Genomic DNA, 19539 nt, shown 5'->3' with positions numbered 1-19539 from the left:
TTGTAAATTCTCATCCAGTTCCACATGCTGGGGCCTCCTTCTGAGTGTCTCTCACCAGCTGTGTATGTGTGCATCTTCTTCACAACTTTCCCTCAAGTTGGATTAATTCTATTATAAACTGAGTGCAGTTTTCAAATACATACTTCATGGGTTTCTGTCTGCTTAGATCTATTGAGCCAGTACACACACACACACACACAGGGGATCCTTACACATAGTTCCAAAGAGCTCTCCCCATGCTGAGAAATTCTTTGAAGTCTCATAGTATGTAACTCAAGTCCACCTCCCCCCTCTCTCCCTTCATCATTGGCTCTTTTTCTCCTCGTACGATGACCAGTTTTGAACTGGTCTGTGCGTTTTGAACTCTCAATCCTGCCTTGTCACCGTCTCTCCCTGAGAAGGCCTCCTACTCCTGACCCCTCCTCTCCCATCTTCTCACTGCTCAGCTTCCACAAGCCACTTCTGCACACTGCATTTTGATCTCCTCAGTCCCCTGTAAGGATCTTCTGCCTCTGCTTAATCCATGAAGTCCAAGTGCCTCAGATCTTTTAGGAACCATCCTCATGTCTAGCAACTGCAGGTCCTGCTGCCCCTTCACATACAGTTCTCCATGAATAAGATAAACCTTCTCACCATCGTCCTGTGGGCCTAACACATGGGATGTGGAAGATGAGAAGAGATGATCACTGGATGCTGATGAGGCTTCATGGAGAATACATTAAACCACTCCCTAGACTCACTTTTTCCTTTGATAGCAGTTATCAAACTGTTGATCAAAGGATTGATATAAAGATGGTATATCTAGATTTCAGCAAAGCTGAATTTTTATAAATAACCTTCTGCATGAGATTGAGGAAGCAGGGTGAACTGGTTATACTATACTCCCACATATCTGGTGTGTGAGACTAGATTAGCTCAGGTCAGTGTTAAGCTATGGTACCAAAGAGGCCCTAGAGTGACAGTGGGGTAAGAAAGAAACACACAGCAATCTGGACGGCCCTGTCTGTTGGGACAGTTCTGTCCCATGATGTCGATCAAGGACCCAGGTTTCTGCCATATTGTACTGCCTTCATCTTCAAGTCCAAGTGAGTTGCTGCCATACCCATTATCCAGTCAGCAGGCCAGGGAAAAGAGGATATAGAAAGTTAGCAAATCCAGTTTTTAGGAAGTGAATTAGACTTGGCATATATCACTCCCACTCAATTCCCACTGGCCAAATCCAGTCACATGGTCTCCTAATGCCACGGAAGCTGGGAAATGTAGTTTCTTTTTATATTTTTTAATATGGAATTGTAGTTGATTTGCAATGTGTTAATTTCCACTGTACAGCAAAGTGATTCAATTATATATATACACACACACACACATATATATATATATATACTTTTAAATATATTTTTCCATTATGGTTTATCTCAAGATATTGAATAAAACTCCCTGTGCTCTATGGTAGAATCTTGCTGTTAATCCATTACTTATAATAGTTTGCATCTGCTAATCCCAATCTCCCAGTCCATCCCTCTGACACCCTCATTCCTCTTTGGCAACCACAAATTTGTTCTCTATGTCTGGAGTCTACTTCTGTTTCATAGATAGGTTTATTTGTATTATACTTTAGAGTCCACATATAAGTGATATCATATGGTATTTGTCTTTCTCTTTCTGACTTACTTTACTTAGTATGGCAATCTCTAGTTCTATCCATGTTGCTCCAAATGGCCTTATTTCATTCTTTTCTATGGCTGAGTAGTATTCCACTGTATATATGTATCATATCTTCTTTATCCGTTCATCTATGGATGGACATGTAAGTTGCTTCCACATCTTTGCTATGGTGAATAGTCCTGCCATGAACATAGAGGTGCATGCATCTTTTTAAATTATAGTTTTGTACAGATATATGCCCAGGAATGAGATTGCTGGATCATATGGTAATTCTATTTTTAGTTTTTTGCAGAATCTTCATACTGTTTTCCATAGTGGCTGTACCAATTTACATTCTACTAACAGGGTAGGAGGGCTCCCTTTTCTCTACACCTTTCCAGCGTTTGTTATTTGTAGACAATTTAATGATGGCCATTTGACTAGTATGAGGTGGCACCTCGTTATAGTTTTGATTTGCATTTCTTTAATAATTAGCAATGCTGAGGATCTTTTCATGTGCCTATTGGCCATCAATATGTCTTCTTTGGAGAAATGTCTATTGAGGTCTTCTGCCCATGGGGTTATTTGTTTGTTGCTGTTGAGTTGTATGAGCTGCTCACATGTTTTGGTGTTTAAGCCCTTGTTGGTCACATCATTTGCAAATACTTTCTCCCATTCTGTAGGTTGTCTTTTCATTTTGTTTATGCTTTCCTTTGCTGTCCAAAAGCTTATAAGTTTGATTAATTCTTATTTGTTTATTCTTGTTTTTATTTCTATGCCTTGAGAGTATTGTTATAATTTATGTCAGAGAATATTTTGCCTATGATTTCTTCTAGGAGTTTTATGGTGTCATGTCTTATGTTTAAGCCATTTTCAGTTTATTTTTGTGTATGGTGTGAGGGTATATCCTAACTTCATTGACTTACATGCAGCTGTCCAATTTTCCCAGCACCACTTTCTCAAGAGACTGTTTTTCCCTGTTATATATTCTTACCTCCTTTTTTTGAAGAGTATTGATTATAGGTATGTGGGTTTATTTATGGGCTCTCCAGCCTGTTCCATTGATACTTGTATATGTTTTTGTGCCAATACTACGCTGTTTTGATTATTGTAGCTTTGGTAGTATTGTCTGAAGTCTGGGAGTTTATGCCTCTTGCTTTATTCTTTTTTCTTCAGAATTGCTTTGTGTCTCTTATGGTTCCATATAAATGTTAGGATTATCTATTCTAGTTCTGCAAAAAAATGTCACAGGTAATTTGATAGGGATTGCATTAAATCTGCAGATTGCTTTAGGTGCTATGGTCATTTTAACAGTAATAATTCTTCTAATCCAAAAGCATGGGATATTTTTCCAAAGAAAATGTAGTTTCTTGATGGGTACCCTGAGCTCAGTCAAAACTCAGCAGGAAGCACAAGTCTCTATTACAAGGAAGAAGGGGAGAAGATACATACTGGGGACATAGCAGCCTCCTCTATAGCAAACTTTAACCAATCATTTTTCCTTTTTAGGCCTCACATCCCCATCTATTACAGGAGGGCAGCAATATTTTACCTGCCCTTTCTCACAGAGCTATTTGGATAATGAAATTGGACACATGAAGGCTTTAGATTATTTTTTAAAGTTTTTTTTTAAAGCATTATGCTAGAATGCAAAGTTCTGCAGACACTGAAAAACCTGTCAGTTTTTTATAAAGTTAGACAAGCACTTGCCATATGATCTAGCAGTTCCACTCCTAGGTATTTGACCAAGAGGAATAAAAATGTATGCTCACATTAAAAACCTGTTATAAAAAATGTTGATAGTAGTTTATTCATGGAAATAATCCAAATGGATAAAGGAGCCATGATATATCTATACAATGAAATACTATTTACTCAGCAATGGAAAGGAATGAACTAATGAATATATGAAATAATTTTGATGAATCTCAATGCATTATGCTAGGTGAAAGAAGCCAGACTCAAAAGGCTTCATGCTGTATTTTTCAATTTATATGATATTCTGGAATAAGTAAAGTTATAGGAATAGAAAGGCTCAGAGTGGGAAGAGCAGTTGACCACAAAGAAGCTTAAGGAAAGGATGGAGGTGGTGGAACTGCTCTATAACTTCACTAGAAAAGGCACATTTATGCACTAATTTATACTTTAATAACCTTGACCAAAAAAAGAACAAATGTTATGCTAACTCAAGCTATTTTATTAATAAAATAAAATATGGCGCACAGCCTTCAGTAGTTGTAGCACGCAGGCTCAGTAGTTGTGGCACATGGGCCTAGTTGCCCTGTGACATGTGGAATCTTCCTGTGCAAGAGTTTAACCCGTGTCCCCTGCATTGGCAGGCAGATTCCCAATGGCTGGACCACCCAGGAAGTCCTCCTTTTGCTCTTTATCAGATGAAGCTCAGAGTCATTCAGTCATTTGATGGTCTCCTACACCAAGTAAGTGACAGAGCTGCCGTTTTAGTGTTTTGATTTCTGCTCTCTTCTCTTTCAATGCCATCATGCTCTTTAGGAATTTTGAATATTGTCAGATAAAGACTGCCCTCTCTGCCCCCCTCCCCCCTGCCCAATCTACTAGTCTGGAGCTGGAACAACTTCAGACTAGTAGGTTTAAAAAAAATTCTGGGTCTGCCCTTCCCTCGTGCTCCAGGCAGGGCCCTCCAAAGCCTTTCTGTCTCCATCGTGGTCACTCTCTCCTCCCTGGGGAGGACAGTGTGACTCAGGCAGCAGGATGGGACCTTTCTCAGACTGTGGGAAAGTAACTCAGAGACTTCCAGAATTCTGCTGACTTGTATCTCAGCAATAGCCCCCTTCCTCCAGGGCATGGCAGTGGTGCGCCTAGCCACTAGAGCCCCAGGGCTGGAATAAACAGCAGAGGAAGGCAAATGCTGGGCTTCCCTCGTGGCTCAGTGGTAAAGAATCCGTCTACCATTGCAGGAGACATGGTTCAATCCCTGATCTGGGAAGATCCCACATGCTGCAGAGCAGCTAAGCCCGCGCACCACAACTACTGAGCCTGTGCTCCAGAGCCCAGGAGCCACAACTACTGAAGCCCATGCACCCTAGAGCCTGTGCTCTGCAAGAGAAACCACTGCAACAAGAAGCCTTCACACTGCAACTGGAGAGTAGCTCCTGCTCTCTGCAACTAGAGAAAAGCCCGAGTAACAACGAAGTCCCAGCACAGCCAAAAATAAATAAATAAATAAAATTATTTTTTAAAAGTCAGATGCTGACAGCCACCTAGTCAAGGAGGACTGTGAAAGGAAAGGGGTACAGGCACTGAGCAGTTAAATGCTTCCTTGATCTGTGCATCAGAAAGATTGGCCAAACCTGGCCAGTTCACATCTATCTCTTTTCATTGCCTAAGTCATTAATATTTGTACTGAGCATTATAATGAATGAAGTGTTTTCACTTGGGTCAGGTGGTTTGATTCTCCCTGCAGGAAAATTGATATTCCTATCATCCTTCTCTGCAGGTGAGAGAAGAAAGACCTGGAGAGCCAAGCTAAATCAAGCTAAGCTATGATCCAGCTAGAAATTGGTGAGGCAGGACCTGACCCCACCTTCTGCATTCAAAGTCCACATTCCTTTTTTTCTTTTAATCCACATTCTTCCCTTATATCACACTGTGTCTTATTCTTACACCCAGCAGACACAGCATCTGCCCTTGCCACACGCACGGGCTGGGGGAAACATCAGTAAGGACTCTGGCTATGACATTGAATCAAATGGCTCTGATGTGCCCCCAAACAGCTCCTCACTGGCAGTTGCTTTTTAATAGTGTACCTGTCATTTGTGAATTTTTTAAATCAATTTTTATTTATTTAAACCCATTATATGTTTCAGATAAAGTAAGCTCTTTGAATATTACCCTGCCCTCTACAAAATGCTATTTCTCTTTTTATTTATCATGAACTGATCTCTTCCAAGTTGCAATAAATGTTCTCCATTCCCACTCTTTCAGGTTATTTGAAGGAATCATTTTAAATCTTGCCTTTTATGGTTTTATTCATATGCTCTGCTCCAAGCCAGTGTACAGTTTATGTGGGTCCACCTTGGTCCTTGTCCAAAGAGGGTAACTGCCAGTAAGACCTCATTTCAACACAGTCCCCAGGGCATGGACTTCATTGATGCTTTCAGAACTAGGCACTTTGGGGAAGGGAAGACTGTCAGAGGGTTTACGGAGCAGAATAAAGTGATGCTTCCCTTTTAATTAGGGATTTTACTTTCTCCCAAGAAGAAGGGGTATAAAATGCCACAGCTGTTTTACCCTTCAAAGCCTGCCTCCTGTCGCATCGCACTTCTTCTGTGGTTCACTGTTTTCTGATTTACCTCACCCCGAGTAGTCCTGTTCCGTTTACCCTCCTGCTGGCTGTGGCAGGCCCCCTCCCAGAGCCCATGAGTGTTGGAGCTTTTGTGCTGCCTAATTACCTGCCCTGTGGCAGCAGAAGGAGACTGGCCCCAGCCGGAGCCCAGCTGGAGCGAGATGGAATATTAAGACATTTTCCTTTCTTCTGAGTCCTTGTTAATTCTTCCTGGTGGTGATTAGCCAGTTATTTTTAGCTCCATCTAAGCACCCTGGTTAGTATTCAGTGCTGGTTTAGACAGCACTGAGGCACACTCTACACACTAATGCTCTGATTCTGATTGGTCCCATCGCAATGAAGGAAATAAACCCTCAGGACAGGCCCCCTCTCCTGCTTCTCCCTGAAGTTCCAGCTGCTGTCCACCAAAGGGCCTGCTGCTCTGGGGCCAGGGACAAAGTCTTATGGGAGGGGTCTGGAGAATGAGCAATTTAAGAGCCATATGAGGAGGCTGGAAATAACACTGCACTGGGAATGAGGAAACCAAGGTTTTAGTTTGAATTTTGTCACCAGCTAGCAATGTCACCCCAGTTATGTTACTTGCCTTTCTGAGCCATCAGTAAAAGAGTGTGGCTGGGCCAGCCAGTCCCTAAGTCCTTTCCGGGACTAAGGTCCTACTGAATCGCTAGATCTGAACAGGAGCTGAATGTGAAGACACCCGAGCTTGTGTGAGAATGCGTTTAGAACAAGATGGGTGTCCTTTTCTTTCTTCCTTTGATTCACTTACCTAATCCTTCCATGAAGTGGTTGTTCTCACTCCATGTCCCTGCCTCAATCTCCTTTCCCTCCACGTTAATTCCATAGAACCTCAGGGCTGCTGGGCATTCTGGGGAGCCACTGTGGATGCAGCAAAAAGCGTGACTAGGGAGATTCAGGCACCTTGGTGCAGTTCTGATGACAAGAAAGAGGAAGTCATTGGAGTTAAAGAGATCCAACTCCATCCCATTGAACCAGCCTAGGGGTGATGAATTCTCAGTGATGAATCTTACTATACTTCCTCCGGTAAGTCTAGACCCAATTCAAAGGGATGTGTGCATCACTCGTTTGCCAGCAGCTCACCTGCCTTTGGTCTGATGGATGGAAGGGCAAGCCCTCCACCTGGGATGCCATGTCTGCCCTTCCTCAGTTGTAACACGGGGATAATAGCTGCCTGGGTAATAGTCATAAGGATTAACTTATGAATTCATACATATAACTTAACCCGTTGCCTTGCACACAGTAGGTGCTACTCTGCTTTTTTATTAATGCTGGTTTGAAATCCAGTAATAATCACCAACTTCTATTGAGTGCTCACTCTGGGCCAAGCAGTGTGGCATATAAGTGTGTCTGGTGCTCTGCAGTGAGGACCACTGTACCCCTTTTTACAGATTAAAAACAGAACTATAGGAAGCAAGCCATTCGTACAAACTCACAGTGTACATGTGAAGCTGGACTTGGACTCAGGCTCTCTGAGACCAGGGTCTGAGCTTTCAACCATTCAAACATACACATATAGCCTCTAAACATGAAGATGTGATCTTTTAAAAGCATACATCTTCAGGGTTGCATTCACATTAAAAACTCCCATTAGCCCTACACAAAGTAGATTTTAATAGATATTTTATTGATAAATTGAAACCATGGCCAGTCCCCCCTTTGTAACCCACCATGTGTTCTGTGTTCTTGTTTCTCTTGTATAGAAGCTCACAACAAGCTCCTCTATGTCTCCAACAGAATTTTGCATTTCCCTCATCTCATTTTCTAGCTCACGGGCTGTGATATCTGTGCAGTTTTTGTCCAAACCAAATCAGCTGTGGACCTTACCAAGAAAGCATCCTGTGGCTTCAAGACCTCCAGTGAGCTTCCTTCCAGTCAAGGCTCCAGGCCTTCCCCTCACTGTTTTCCTTCTCATTCCACATGGCTCCTGAGAGCTGGGCTTGCAAGCTCCTCTTAGACCTTCTCCCCTTCTTCTCTGAGGGCACCACTCTCCCTGGGCTGAATTCTGGCCCCTCTGTGACCTGGTCACAGTATGACGGTCACTTCTGAAATAAGTGGACAGCATAACAGCCCTAGAGACAGTCAAGCAGGGTTAAGCTGCTGCTGGGAGGCAAATGTCAGAATGCACGGTGTATTCACCTTTGCAAGTTCTCACCGTGTCTACTAAGGCTGTGCCTTGATTGATCCGTAATCCGTGACGGTGCAGTTAAGATATGTGTGTCCGGGACAAAGACATTCAGGTAGAACAAGCTGACTGACTCTTCAAGTATAGGTCAGGTGGGACCAGTTCTATCCAGCTGGGATCTGGGGCAGCCTATCCTGCCTTACCTCCTGCTTGGTCCCTCTGTACAGAACACGGTGTAGCTGAGTGACCCTGCCCAGTCACCGCAAGGGGAGAAGGCTTTAAACTGCTGCTGTTTGCACAGAGGTCAGGCAAAGGCAAGCCCAATGCATCGTATTTCTCTGCAAGCAGGTCCCACTCAAAGAACCCCAGCTGGCTGACACCTGCCCCTCCCTCACTCTGAGGTTTGGAATTTAAGGAAATTCTTGTAAATCCTCTAATGCTGGGGACTGCGCATTTTATTGCAATTATAAACAGCACCCAATGTCATAACAGGTGCACTGGGGAGCTTGGTTAAATAATAAATGCAACCTGCTTTGTTTCCTATTCATCCAGCCCAGCAGGCACCGGAACAGCTGGGGGTGCGGGTGGAAAGCAGCTGAGCAGAACCACAGGGCTGTGTTGCTTCAAGAGAATCAGGGAGGGCGTGTTCTCACCTTGGACTCTGAGAGTACAGTGCCGATGTTGACACATGACAATTCTTACACACCTATGTGGTGTGAAGTATGTGCTAATGCTCAGTCTTGTCCGACTCTTTGCAACCCCATGGACTGTAGCCCGCCAGGATTTCCAGGGTATCTTCCCAACCCAGGGATCAAACCCATATCTCTTGTGTCTCCTGCATTGGCAGGCAGATTCCTTACCACTGCACCACCTGGGAGGCCCAGTTCAAATGCCAGTTCTTCAGCTATGTGCCCTCAGGCAGACTGCTTGATCATTCAGACCTGTTTACCCACCTGTGAAATGAAATTACTAATAATTAGGGTAATTCTGAAGAGTAAATGAATTACAGGTCTGGCTATAGGGCTTAGGCTCCTCTGTCAAGACTCTGTCCATTCCCCTGGAGCAGTGTTTGGAAAATCAGCTTTTGAAGCCCATCCTTGTTCAGAGAACCCCTGTAAAGCCAGGGTTAAAAGTGAGGTATGGATGGAGCACCTCTCACCCATTGTCAGGGCTATTATTTTAAAAAGTAGAAAACACCAAGTATTGACAAGGATGTGGAGAACCCTTGTATATGGTTGATGCAAATGTGAAATGGTGCAGCTGCCATGGAAAACAGAAATGCAGTTCCTCAAAAATCTTTAAATAGAATTATCTTATGATCCAGCTATTCCACTTCTGGGTATATGCCCAAAAGAATTAAAATCAGGGTCTTGAGATTTTTGTACATTCATATTCATGTCAACATTAGTCACAATAGCCAAAAGGTGGAAGCAGTCAGTGTCCATTGACAGATAAATGGATAAATGAAATGTGGTCTATGTATACAACACAGTATTATTCAACCATAAAAAGAAAAAAAATTCTGACACGTGCAACAGCATGGATAAAAATTGAGGACATTATGCTAAGTGAATGAGCTAGTCACGAAAAGACAAACATTATGTGATTTCCCCTTATGTGAGATACCTAGGGTAGTCAAATTCCTAGGGACAGAAAGTAAAATAGTGACTCCCAGGAGTTAGGGGAGAATGGAGAGTCGTTTAAACAGTATAGAGTTTAATTTTGCAAGATGAAAAGTTTTGCAAATTGGTTGCACAACAATGTTTATATACTTAACACAACTAAAATATGCATTCCAAAATGGGTAAGAAGGTGATTTTAACGTTATGTGTTGTCAGCTGAACAAATGCACAACCTAAAAGTTGAGAATTATGTTTTATTTGGTAGACAAAACTGTGAATGTAAGCCTTGGGGCACAGACTCTCAGATATCTCCAAAGGACTGCTCCAGAGAGGTAAGGGAAGAACTAGGACATAGGGGAGTTTTGCCAGAAAAGACAAGGTAGTTGGAACTTGGAAAGAGTACTATTAATTAAAGAAAACCAGACATCTCAAGTTAATGAATTTAGTACTCTTCTATCTATGGGGAGATGAAAAGGTCTGGGCTTGTTGAAATCATTCCTTTGATAGGCACCTCAGCTATCTGAGGTCAGTGTCCTGTGTTTCCCCATCCTGAGTCTTCTCTGGGTGCACCTCTGGGCAGTGGCTGCGGTGGCTTGAGGCTCAGCGGTGAACATCCTGTTTCTATCCTGAGTTCCCTCTGGGCTCACTGTCGGGGTGGCTGTAATGTGAAGACTTGATGGCTGCAACATTCTTTGTTTACTGACATGGTAGGCAACATTCTTTCACTCAGAGTATTTTATGAGAGGGAGGGGAGGGGAGGAGAGGGGAGAAGAGAGAAAGTTATAGAGCAAAATGGTAGTGATGGTAGTAGCTAGTAACAGGGTTCTTTCAACCAATGCAGGCACTGAAATGCAGCCTCCATCATTCCAAATTAGGGCTGGTGGTCCACGGTCAGCTTTGTTGGCATATGTGTATGAAAATGCAGACCTTTCATTTGTTTTATTTTCTCAACCTATGGTGGTGGTAAATAATTACAGTAGTAAATGCTAGTTGATCACTAATCTGGGCTTTGCATGTATCATTGCCTTCAATTTTTCCAGTGCTCCAATTAAGTAGGTATTATTATCCTCAATGGGCAAGTGAAAGAACCAAAGTTCAGGGGGTTGAGTCAAAGCTGAGTCATGTCATTAGCTAGCACTTGGCACATAGCTGTTGTGGTCATAACGGTGTGTGCTAGGCACAGGGGCACGGGTGTAGCTGGGGCTTCTCTGTGGTCTCTGGGTGCCCCCAACACCATGGAAGAGACAGACACAGTGAGAGAGGCTCAAAGTGGAGCCTTGAGGTTACGGGAAGGGATCTCAGAGACACTCGGGGGTTCATGAAAAGGAGGGGCACTCCTTTGGCAGCAAAGGGGGAAATTAAGGAGGCCTAAGTTCTCAGAGACAGGAGTAAATAGTAGATGTAGGTGGAAAATAATATTCATTACCAGGGGAAAGGGAAGTGCAATTACAAACAAGATTTACTAATGTGGGTAAGAGGTCATTAGGCTGGGAAAACCCTAAGCAGGGATTGCTACTGCAAGCCCACTTAAATCCATATGATTTTAACTAATATTTATTGAGCCCTAATTGGATACTAGTCTCTGTTCTAAATTCTTTACATACAATAGTGCATTTAACCCTCACAACAAACCTATGAGACCAGGCTTATTCATTATACTCATTTTATAGTTGAAGAAACTAAGGCTCAGAAAAGTGAAGTGACTTAGTCCACCACCCCAGAGTCAACAGAGAGGAATAGCAGAGACAGGTTTCAAATCTGGATCACTTCAGTTCAGTTCAGTCGCTCAGTCGTGTCTAAGTCTTTGCAACCCCATGAATCGCAGCACGCCAGGCCTCCCTGTCCATCACCAACTCCCGGAGTTTCCTCAAGTTCATGCCCATCGAGTCGGTGATGCCATCCAGCCATCTCATCCTCTGTCGTCCCCTTCTCCTCCTGCCCCCAATCCCTCCCAGCATCAGGGTCTTTTCCAATGAGTCAGCTCTTCGCATGAGGTGGCCAAAGTATTGGAGTTTCAGCTTCAGCATCAGCGCTTCCAATGATAGCCTGTCCAGAACCTGAACATGGTGATGTAGGGTAATTATGTAACCAAAATGATTTGTATCTAGTCATAAGCATGAGTAGCCATCTTGTTTGGTAAGAAATTAGTATTTTGAGATTGGTTACTGATATTCTGTTTTGTGTATTTGTATGTATCACAGTGCTCACAAAAACCCTGAAGTTGAATGTGAGGCACTGTAAAGAGGGGTTGGGGCTGAGAATGTATAATGATGCTAAATGTTGCTTCCAACAATGAATCTTAACTTCACCCATGTAGACTGTGTGTTCAGCACACAGTTAGCGGAGATCATGAGAGAAGCCTGCAGAGATCAGAAGGAACATAAATTAGTCAGGAGGTGGTATTTTTAAGTGACAGAAACCCAACTCAAACTAGCTCACACAAAGAGGAAAACCTGTTGGTTTACCAAACAAGCTTCCACAATGGCCTGGAGTGGAGTCAGGGTAGAAATACCTGAATGTCCTTGCAGACCTCCTCAGGTATCAGTCTCCACCGAAGGCATCATACTGTCACTCTTTTGAAATTTGCCCAAAGACATTTGTATGAGAAACACTTAGAGAAGTGAAGTACAGGAGCATGCTAAAAATGTAAATATCCCCAGAAGGGATTCTAAACCTATTAAACCAGACTCTCCGGGATGTGGCCCAGGGAGTTACATGCTAAACAGGCTTCCTGGGTGACTCTCTCAATTCAGAATTTGAGAACTTCTGTCTACATTACAATAATAGCTATAGTACATGTCATATGATCACTTTCTTTGCCCCTTTGCTGCCTCGTGGAATCCCATTCTTTTCCTAATGTCTTGTTGAATAATATAATCCTTCATCCAATAGTGTGATCACCTAATGAAAGCCATTTCCCCAGGACAGTGTGTTTCAGGAGAACAGGAAGTGCTGGTGTTGGTCCAATGCCCTCTGTCGTATCCCCATTGACTAAGTTCAGTGTCCAGTGCATGGTAAGTGTTCAATAAATACTTATCCAATGAGTTAATATAATGATTTATTGTCCACAGAGTCCTCTCACATACTTTTCTCATTTATATAACAGCTCCCTATGAGGTAGGTAAGCTAGACACTATTATTTTGTCATTTCATTTTTCATGTAAGAAGAGTGAAATCTGAGGAGAAATTGACCTTCTCCTGTCACATCCATAGTAGGTGATCTCTCAGCTCCCATCCCCTGGCCTTCCAATGGGCTCATTCAAACAGACTGGAAGGAGGGGTCGGTCAGGTTACTCGGCCATCATGAGAAGGTCTCCAGAAAGATGGAGGTGATGCACGTGATCCCATTCTCCAGCTGATACACAGGCCTCTGGCCAAAGGCACTTTTCTGCATTTTTATTAATTTGTTTATATTTGATTGTACTGGGTCTTCACTGCTGCAGTCTGGCTTTCTCTGGTTATGGCAAGTGGGGAATACTCTCTAGTTGTGGTGTGTGCATTTCTCATCGTGGTGACTTCTCTTGTTACAGGGCACAGGCTCTAGAGCACATGGGCTCAGTAGTTGTGGTGGACAGGCTTAGTTCCTCTGAGGCATGTGGAAGCTTTCCAAACCAGGAATCAAACCAAGTTCCTTGCTCTGGCAGGCAGTTTCCTAAACGCTGGACCACCAGGGAAGTCCACTTTTTGGTATATTATGTGTGTGTTTCTAGTGTGACTCAACCTTCTTAACTTTTTCACATTGAACCAAATCCTCTCTCCAGGGGTCAGGAAAAGAAATTAAAGGAAGAGTAGGGGGAAAAGGAGTTCTGTTACTTAGAGTTCTGCAGACAAAAACCTCACATTACACTCAAATACCCACCAACCTGCTCTGCTCTCTGTGCACCCCGAGATGAGAACACATGCTTCTAGCAATGTAGTGAGCCCCAGCCAGTGTGACTGTTATGATGATGTCAAATAGCATCAGTCAGCTCTGAAGATCCAATGAGTCTTCTGGGTGTTTTGTTCCCAGTATCAGTATGTATGTACTGAGCACTTCTTGAGCCCCTAACAGTCTGCTGGGCACACGGGAGGGAAGACAGAAAAACATGGAGGACTCAGACCCTTGCCTGGAGGAGCACATAGCATCCATTATGTTAGAAAGAATGTGATGTTATGACAAAAATAAGAGAGAAATCAAAGAATGTGTTATATGCTGCTGTTGATGATGTGGGAGGTCAGGAGCGGGCTGTTTGGGCCAGAGGGCATAGAAAGTATCATGGAAAATGTGACTGTGTCTGGAGAGACAGCTACAGTTTTAAAAGACTGTGAAGAGGGGGAACATTCCTGAGAAGGCGAGGAGCTTGGCCTGAGTGTAGGAGAGGAGAGTGGTCTGGGAAGAGGGAAGAGGCTGTGGCTGGCAGGTGGAGGTTATCGAGGTGTGGCCTATGTGGTCATTTCCCTTCCAGCCCCTCTGGCTTGTTCTCTCTTATCAAATGGGATGGTCAAGGTGATTATAACAATAAATAGTTTAAAAATAACCAACATCACAATAGTCTCCTTCCTAGCGTGGTAGTTGGTGAGTGAAGAGATGGAAAACAGCTTTCTTAAAGTGCTTGGTTTGAATGTGTGCTTAGTCTCTCAGTCATGTCCAACTCTTTGTGACCCCGTGGACTGCAGCCTGCCAGGCTCCTCTGTCCATGGAATTTTTCAGGCAAGAATACTAGAGTGGGTTGCTATTTCCTCTTCCAGGGTATCTTCCCAACCCAGAGAGCAAACCTGAGTCTCCTACATTGCAGCATATTCTTTACCCCCTGAGCCATGGAGAAACTAGTAGCTATTGTCATTCAACATTCCTTGAGCTTCTGCTATGTGGCAGGCAGGTAGTAGGGGTAGTGGGGGTGAAAGATGAGATCCTTTCTCTCTCAAAGATCTCTCAGAACAGAGAGGGAGAAAGCCAGGTATCCCAAACACAGCACCATTGCAGCTAAGTACACGATAGAGAAAACCACTCTGAGACTCAAGAACAGATTGCCTCTAAGCCTCCTAGAGGTAGCCCAGGAAGACTGTAGAGGAGGTGATGGCCGTAGAATCCAAATTGAGAAGTTTCTCAAATGAAGAGCGCTTCCCTGATAGCTCAGTTGGTAAAGAATCTGCCTGCAATATAGGAGACACCAGTTTGATTCCTGGGTCAGGAAGATCAGCTGGAGAAAGGATAGGGTACCCACTCCAGTATTCTTGAGCTTCCCTTGTGGCTCAGCTGGTAAAGAATCTGCCTGCCATGTGGGAGACCTGGGTTCGATCCCTGGGTTGGGAAGATCCCCTGGAGAAGGGAGAGGCTACCCACTCCAGTATTCTGGCCTGGAGAATTCCATGGACTGTATAATCCATGGGTTTGCAAAGAGTCAAATGCAACTGAGTGACTTCGCTTTCACTTTTCACTTTCAAATGAAGAGGGGAGAAAAGAGAAGGATGACAGAGTTAGAGGAACCATGAAGTACTAGAAGTACTAAATGTAGTGGACAACAGGAATAGAGGAGTGTGGAGCATGAGGAGAACTGAGATTGGAGAGTTAAGCCAGGGGAGGATCTGGACAGGCCTTGGGTGCCAGGCAAAGGAGGTAGGCTTTGGTAAAACACCAGGAGTAATTAACAGGAAGGGACATGACATGTGGAGGCATGTGGATCTGATTGTGTGGTCCCCTTACCTCCCTGGGTCTTGTTTCCACATCTGGAGGGAAGGAAGACTATGAGAACCAATCCCTGTCTTGTTCTGAGAACTGAGGAGCGTCACACCTCCAAGCCTCCTCTCCCATCCTCCACCTGGCCTGCAGAACTTATGAAATCACCAGGCCAGTTGCAGCACTGCAGAGAGGGACAGGTTAGTGGGCATAGCTGAAATGTTAACTAACTTATTAGACAAATATCTATCAAGCACCTACTATATGCAGCCCAGATGGCATTAGTGGTAAAGAATCTACCTGCCAATGCAGGAGATATAAGAGACTCAGATTTGATCCCTGGGTTGGGAAGATTCCCCTGGAGGAGGAAATAGCAACCCACTCCAGTATTCTTGCCTGGGAAATCTCATGGACAGAAAAGCCTGGTGGGCTACAGTTCATAGGGTTGCCAACAGTCAGACACTACTGAAGCGACTTAGCACGCACCATATGCAGGCACTCGTGAACAAGGGAAGATGCCAAAGCCAGACCCTTGAAAAATGGTAGGGACTGTTGTAGGAAAAATGAGGCATGAGAGGATGGTCATATCCTAGGTCTGGGCTAGGTCCCTGGGATGGGCCACCAAGTGAGAGTCCTTGGCTTTGCTTAGGAAGGAATTCAAGAGTGAGCTGAAATAGAGTAAGAACAGATTTGTTCAGGAAGATACACATTCCATAGACAGAAGTTGGTCCATCTCATAAGGTGAGAGGTCCCAGGGTGTGGGGTGGTTAGTGTTTATGGACTGGGTAATTTCACAGTCTAATGGTGGGGAGGAATATTCTAACTATCTTGGGGAAAGGGCAAGGATTTCTAGGAATTAGGGCACCACTCACTTTTTGGCCTTTTGTGTCTGGCATAGGAGCTGTCCCACACCTGGGGTGTGTCATATAGCATGTGCTAGTAGATTAAAGTGAGCGCATAATTGAGGTTCAAGATCCACTGGAAGTTGAGCCTTCCACCATCTTGAATCTAGTAGGTTCTAACCCATTTTTGTGGTATCCTGTTCTTAATGATTGTGTCATTCTTATAATGGCTGTGCCCAGCCCCCTTCTTTTCTGTCTCAGGACCTGCAGGGTCCAGTCTGGTGACCCCTCTCTTGCAGCTCAGGCACCATGTCTTCTGGGGAGAATGGAAATTGTTCATGTGCAAGGGCATGTACCCTGGAGTGGGGTGGGGTGGGGTAGGGTGCGGCTTGGGGTAAGGCACTGTCTTTAGCCCTCCTTCCCATTGGTAGAAGTCTGTCTCACCCATCAGCCTTCCTGTTAAGACTTGAAATGGACATTTCAGGACTTGAAATGGGAGCAGGCATGTACTGAGTCGGCATGCAGAGGCCTGGCAGGATGGACTGGGAACCCTAGGGCAGCCTCCCACTAGACACATGTGCTTGAACAGTTTGTAGACGTTTAGGTAAATACAAATTCTCATGTTCCCGGGCCATACAAATACCACTCCACAAATGCTTCAAAACCAGCTTTCAGGGCATCATCCCATGAAAAGGAATGTTTTCTTTGTCAAACTTTTTAATCCTACTGTCCTTTATGTGGCCTACTCCCCCACATTCCCACGGGTTCCTAGGGAGCCTTCTCTCTGGTCTGATACAGATTTATCCCACTGGAACCAGGTCAGGTGCAGGAACAATTGGAAAATATTGGGCCGGAGTGTTTCTAACAATCACCCAAAGACACAGGCTAGCCACGGGTAGGGCTGGTGTCAGAACTAGGTCCAAAGTCAGGGACAGAAACTCCCCACGGCTGCTTCTGGGGCCTGCTGACTGAGGTACCCAGCCCAAATTCTCCGTTGGTCCTAGGACCTGGCCTGTCTGACCCCAGACACTTCTTGCCCACCACATGACTCCCCCTGGGTGTCCTTAAGAGGGGTCCTCGATTATCCCAGGCCAACCTCCTCAGGTGCCTGAGGTCTCCTCACCCTGCTGCCTGGGGTCCACTTGTGACCCCTAGCATTACAGTATTTATTTCACATAGTTATTGCAAAGTTTAAATTAGATAACACATGTAAACCACAGAGTAGAAGATCGGTAACTGTTAAGCTCATTCTTTCTTTTTCCTGAGTAGTCTGACATGGGAACAGTCAACCAATAAAAATTGATTTAAAAAAATTCGTGCTGAGTATAAGCTGTTTGTTGACAAAAAAAAAAAAAAAAAAAAATGCACAACCTTAAAGTCAAGGTTGAAAAGTCATGTTTTATTCAGCAGACATTCTGAGAACTTAAGCTTGGAAGGCAGGTTTCTCAGATAGCTCTGAAGGACTGTTCCAAAAAGGTAAGGGAGGAGCCAGGATATGTATAGGAGTTTTTGCAAAAAAAAAAAAAAAAAAAAAAAACCCAAACAGGTAGTCAGAACATCAAAAGATTGTTGTTAATTAAAGAAAACCAGACATCTCAAATTAATTAATTTAGTGCTTTTTTTTTGTAGGGGAAGAAGCAAGAGTCTGGGTTCATTGAAATTATTCCTGATGCTGGGGAAGATTGAAGGCAGGTGGAGAAGGGGACGACAGAGGATGAGAGGATTGGATGGCGTCACCAACTTGATGGACATGAGTTTGAGGAAGCTCCGGGAGTTGGTGATGGACAGGGAAGCCTGGCATGCTGCAGTCCATGGGGTCTCAGAGGTAGACACGAGTGAGCAACTGAACTGAACTGAACTGATGCACCTTTACTGTCTAGAGTCAGTATCCTATTTATCTCTACCCTGAATCCCCTCAGGGTGTACAGTTGGGGGCAGCTATGGTGACAGATGGCTTGGTAGCTGAAATATCCTTTGTTTATTAATATTGCAGGTGACACTTTTTGTCCACATTATTGATAAGGACAAAGTGGGATAAAATAGACAATTAAAGAGTTAATCCTACTAGGAGATTGAAGTAGAAGAAAATATGGGAGACCCCTGTAAATTAATGATTACTCAAGAAAGCAGGTTTGTGGGACTTACCTGTGGTCCAGTGGCTAAGACTTTGAGCTCCTAATGCAGGGGGTCCCAATTTGATCCCTGGTCAGGGAACTAGATCCCACATGTTGCAGTTAAGAGTTTGAATGCCGCAACTAAAAATCCCACATGCTGCAATGAAGGTCGAAGATCATGTGTGCCAAAACTAAGACCAGGAACAGCCAAATAAATGAATTAATTTTTTAAAAAAGCAGGTTTGCTTAACTATAAAACCAAGCAGGCTTGCTGGGCAACAAAAGCATGAGACATATCCCTAAATAGTAAAAGACCTGTGGGATAAGACCAACATCCTGGTTAGTGAATTCAGTGTTACTGATCCCTAGAACATGCTCTCTGCATACATAAAAGCCATGATTTATGGAACGTGACATTTCAAAATGAAAGGCACTCATTGTCCTGAGACCTGAAATAACTTTTCCATAGTGCCTTGACAGCCCTGACTTGGCCACATAGAGACCAAAAACCCTGCCCAACCTGAAAGAGAGCTAATGATGGTAGCATGATGTCTACTCAAGAATGAAAAAGAAAGTGATCTTTTCCCCCTCCCCACTTTCCCTTTGATTATAAAACTCTAGCCTACTAAGTTCTCAGGGCAGCGCCCTTCTGCCTACCCACTTGTAAGCCTCGTAAGTGTCTTTTTCTAATAGTTCACTTCTTATCTATCACTATGCCTCTCACTGAATCCTTTCTGTGGTGAGACAAAAAAAAAACAAAACACAAAACCCTGAGCTCCTCGGAACCCCCCCACCCCCACTGAAACACCATGTGGCCATCTTACTACTATATGCCTAGCGCTGTGTTAAGCACCATGTATGTGTGCCTGCCTGCTAAGTTGCTTCAGTCATTTCTGACTTTTTGGACTGTAGACCCCCCTGGACTGTAGACCACCATGCTCCTCTGTCCATGGAATTCTCCAGGCAAGAATAATGGAGTGCATTACCATGCTCTCCTCCAGGGGATCTTCCCAACCCGGGGATCAAACACACATCCCTTACATTTCCTGCACTGGCAGGTGGGTTCTTTACCACTTGTGCCATGAGAGATACATGAATGGTTTCTACTTTTAATCCATCAACTAAATAATCATAAAATAGGTGTTATGGGCTTACTCTCTGCCTAGTATCATGGTAAGAACTGTGACAAATTACAGC

The sequence above is a fragment of the Cervus canadensis genome, chromosome 2 (genome assembly GCF_019320065.1).
Source record: "Cervus canadensis isolate Bull #8, Minnesota chromosome 2, ASM1932006v1, whole genome shotgun sequence".
NCBI classification, from domain to species: Eukaryota; Metazoa; Chordata; class Mammalia; order Artiodactyla; family Cervidae; genus Cervus; species Cervus canadensis.
This window is presented reverse-complemented; position numbering follows the sequence as displayed.